The sequence below is a fragment of the Ziziphus jujuba genome, chromosome 2 (genome assembly GCF_031755915.1).
Source record: "Ziziphus jujuba cultivar Dongzao chromosome 2, ASM3175591v1".
NCBI lineage: Eukaryota > Viridiplantae > Streptophyta > Magnoliopsida > Rosales > Rhamnaceae > Ziziphus > Ziziphus jujuba.
The window spans coordinates 15,745,464-15,750,516 of NC_083380.1; positions in this window are offsets into that span (position 1 = coordinate 15,745,464).

Below are 5,053 nucleotides of genomic sequence, written 5' to 3' on the forward strand. Positions count from 1 at the left end.
GCGGTCACCGGCAACCATCACCGGCGGCGGTGCGTGTAGTGGCCGATGGCTGAGATTTTTTTGGGGTTTTGTAGATCGAGGGGAGAGAAATCCAACGGGACCGGTGGTGAGGCAAACGGAGGCCGAACGGCGAAGAGATCGGGGTTTGAAGATTTTCGGCGCCTCACCGGAAAATGCTTCAATCCCGGCGCGTCGGAGGTCCAGTGACCGTGAAATTTGGTGGGTAGGCCGGAATTGCCACGGGTGAGAGACCGGTCAGGCGCATGTGGCTTGAAAGTGGCCGGAAAGGGGTCAACGGCAGTTGCCGGCGGTGGGGGGGAAAAATCACCGCCGAGCTTCGCCGGCTCGGTCTGGTCGCATCCGGCGATCGACGGTCGTGAAATTTCAGAGTTCGACCGGAAATGGAAAGGCGCTCCCATCTGGCCGACACGTGTAGCAAGGATCGGCCAAAAAATTTGTCGAGTCTGACGGCCGGTCGTTTCTCTCTCTCCCTCTCTCTCTCCTCTCTCTCTTTCTCTCTCCTCCCCGACATTTTTGCCAAATAAAATCCACCGTGGGTGATACTGTTCACCCGCATGGACCAATCAGGTGATGACACGTGGCATTACTGTGCACTTAAGCTAGATATAATAAAATATTATGGTATCCGGCGAACTTCAAACATCCATAACTTTTTAACCAGATGTCCAATTTAAGCGTGCTGCTAGTCTATGAACTCATATCGACGAGTACTTTACAACCATATAAAAGTCAAAACAAAATTACACAACAATAAAAAGTCAACTCTCGGCACCTTTTGAACAGTTTGCACTTCAACTTGTTGTGCCTATAACTTTAAAACCGTAACTCCGTTTTCAACGTGCTACTAGTCTACGAACTCGGGGCATCATGCACTTCGCCACGGTACCATGGTCAACTAGAAATTTCAACTGGAACAAAAAGTCAACTTTTGACCCATTCGGTCAACGGTCAACCTCGGTCAACGTGCACGAATTTCGATGTGGTTTGGGTCGGGGTGTTACAACCTTCCCCTCTTATAAGAATTTCATCCTCCAAATTCCGCACGTCACTGGAACAGATAAGGATACTGATCACGCATCTGCGCTTCGGGCTCCCACGTTGCTTCCTCGATTAAATGGTTCCGCCATAAAACCTTAACTAGAGGAATAGTCTTGTTACATAGCACCCGCTTCTCGCGATCCAAAATCTGCACTAGTTGCTCCACATACGAAAGATCTTTCCTTAATTCTATGTCAGGAGTCTCGAGTACGTGTGAGGGGTCTGCAATATAGTTCCGTAGAATCGAAACATGAAACACGTTGTGCACTCAGGCTAGCTCTTCCGGTAATGCCAATCTATAAGCCACAAGGCCAATCCTCTCCGTAATCTCGTAAGGCCCAATATAACGGAGACCCAACTTACCTCGTCGACCAAAGTGTACTACTCCTTTCCATGGAGATAACTTTAGGAATACCCAATCTCCTACTTCGAATTCCAAATCCTTCCTACGCACATTGGCGTAACTCTTCTGTCGATCTTAGGCAATCTTCAACCGATCCTTAATGATCTTCACCTTGTCCAAGGTCATCCGTAAATACTCAGATCCAACCGCATTATTTGTTGCAAGGAGTCTCTCTTCTCCTACCTCACTCTAGCACAAAGGTGTCCGACACTGCCTCCCATATAAAGCCTCATACGAGGACATCCCAATACTTGCCTGGTAACTGTTGTTGTAGACAAATTCTATCAATGGCAATTGTTCATCCCAGCTACCGCGAAATGGCATAACACAAGACCTTAGCATGTCTTCTAATGTCTGAATTGTGCGCTCAGCTTGTCCATCAGATTGCGGGTGAAAAGTGGTGCTGTAGTTAAGTCTTGCTCCTAGTGCATCAGCCAACTTCCGCCATAGTCGTGAAGTAAAACGTGGATCTTGATCGGATACGATGGCCAGCAGTACTCCATGAAGACTTACAATACGTTGCACGAACAACTGGGCTAACTTCTCGGGTGAAAAACGTTCTCGTACCGGTAAGAAGTGTGCCGACTTGGTAAGACGATCAATGATCGCCCAAACCCCATCATATCTCCTCGGCGTAGAGGGTAGCTTGAACACAAAATCCATGTTAAGTTCCTCCCACTTCCACACGGGAATAGGTAAGGATTGGAGTAATCCTGAAGGCTTCTGTCTTTCTGCCTTTACTTGTTGACAAATTAAGCACTTTGATACAAAATCTGCCACTTCTCTCTTCATGCCAATCCACCAATAATACTTAACAAGCGTTCGGTACATTTTGGTACTTCCAGGATGCATCACATACATCGAGCTATGCGGCTCTTCTAAAATCTCCTTCTTGAGTTATGGGTTATCAGGAACGCAAAGTCGTCCTTTATACACGAGGGCTTCATCCCTCCTTATGGAAAACTCCGGATCAAGACCTTCTTGTACCTTGCTCTTAATTGTTCTTAATTTAGGATCTTCCATTTGAGTCTCCAATATACAATCCACCAACACCGGTCGCACTTGAAAACTAGCCATAAGAACTCCCGAAGGATGCATATGCATTGACACCCCCATCTTCTTCAACTCCACCATAAGAGGTAGTTGGATGGCTTGGATGTGAGTAAGAGATCCGATAGCCTTCCTACTCAAAGCATCTGCCACTACATTCACCTTGCCTGGGTGATAATCAATCACACAGTCATAATCCTTCAATAACTCCATCCATCTCCTTTGCCTCATATTTAACTCCTTCTGAGTGAAAATATACTTGAGGCTTTTGTGGTCGGTATAAATTTGGCATGTGGCCCCATACAAGTAGTGTCTCCACTTCTTTAGAGCAAAGACTACCGCCGCCAATTCTAAGTCATACGTAGGGTAATTCTGTTCGTGCTTCTTCAATTGCCGTGATGCGTACGCTACCACCCTTTGATTCTGCATTAGCACGCAACCCAACCCTTGATGGGATGCATCACAATAGACTTCAAAACTTTCATTCCCATTAGGTAAAGTTAAGACAGGTGCGGATGTTAACCTTTGCTTCAATTCCTAAAAACTCTGTTCACACCTGTCCGTCCAGCTAAATTCAACCTTCTTTCGGGTTAAGTTATGAAGCGGTCCAGCAATTCTCGAAAACCCTTCTATAAAACGACGGTAATACCCTGCTAATCCAAGAAAACTTCGTACTTCCCTCACAGTGGTAGGGCGCTCCCAACTGAACTCTGCCTTCACCTTATCGGGGTCCACATAGGTGCCTTCAGCTGACATGATATGTCCGAGAAAACCCACTTGATTCAACCAGAATTCACACTTGTCGAACTTAGCATATAGCTGATGCTGCCTTAGAGTTTGGAGCACTCTCTTCAAATGCCTTACATGCTCTTCTTGGCTCCTAGAATAGATCAGGATGTCATCTATGAATACAATGACAAAATGATCCAAGTACGGACGAAACACCCGGTTCATCAAATCCATAAAAGCTGCTGGGGGATTGGTGAGTCCGAACGACATCACTAGGAATTCATAATGTCCGTACCTCGTCCTAAAGGCAGTCTTAGGAATGTCCGATTCTCGGATCCTTAACTGATGGTATCCAGATCTCAAGTCAATCTTGGAAAACACTTTAGCACCTTGGAGTTGGTCAAATAGATCATCTATCCTTGGCAACGGATAGCGATTAGGGATGATTACCTTATTAAGTTGTCGGTAGTCGATGCACAGTCTTAGACTACCATCTTTCTTCTTCACAAACAAAACTGGAGCTCCCCATGGCGATATGCTTGGTCTAATAAACCCCTTATCTACCAAGTCTTGCAATTGGACCTTTAGCTCCCTTAACTCCGCTGGAGCCATCCGATACGGCGGTAGAGAAATAGGCACGGTACCTGGAATTAATTCAATGGGAAAGTCAACTTCCCTTTCCGGAGGCAATCCTGGTAACTCCTCAGGAAACACATCCGGAAAATCCCGCACAACGGGCATGTCTTCCAACCTGACCCCACTTACTCGGGTATCTATCACATGAGCCAAATACCCTTGGTAACCCTTATTCAGTAGCTTCTTGGCAGTAAAGGTAGATATCAACCTCGGCAAGGGCCTCCCAACTTCCCCACGGAATACCACTTCTGGCAACCCTGGCCTCCTGAATGTAACTTCTTTGCTAAAACAATCTACGGATGCATGGTTCCTTGCCAACAAATCCATGCCCATGATTACATCAAGTCCGGATATATCCAACAGGATCAAGTCCGCTTCCATCACTTGATCTTCGATGCAGAAGAAACACTCCTTGATCAACTGGCTGGGCCACAAGGATTCTCCCACAGGAGTGGCTATTTCTAACAGACATTCTAAAGGAGTAGGGGTCATACCAACCCGAACGACAAATTCTCTTGAGATGAACGAATGTGTTGCTCCCGGGTCTATAAGCATACGTGCGTCATTACCAAAAATATTCAAAGTACCTGTAACGACGTCAGGTGAGGTCCTGGCTTCCTGCTGTCTCGTGGCAAACACCCGACCTTGACCTGTCTGCTGGGGTTTCCTTCCTCTACCTCGACTCGATCCTGCAGATGGTTGAGCTGATCCCGAAGAAGCTCCTACTGCCTGACTCCCCTGGGAACTCTGACCTTGAAATACACCGGTATGCTGTTCTCGTCGACCTGCCCCTAGCACACTGCCACTACCATAAGGGCACTCCCTCCTTATGTGGCCTGGCTGCCCACACTGAAAGCATAAACCATCCATCTGACACTGCCCAGAATGCTTCCTCCTACAAATTGGACAAATCCGAGGAGAACCAAAGTGTGACTGCTGATACGAGCCAGTATCCCCACTGATCGAATGGCGAGCTGACTGGGGCATATGATAACTGCCTCTCCGCTGAAATCTGCCTCGTGGGCTCGGTCCACCACTACCCGATGAGCCTGAACTATGGCTCTTATTGGACGCTCCCTGGCTAGGTGCTCCACTGCATGAACGTTTGAATGATCTGCGCCTCGAGGGTTTGCGCATATCCACCTGTTCTCTAGCTCCAGCGCTGCATCCCTGGTG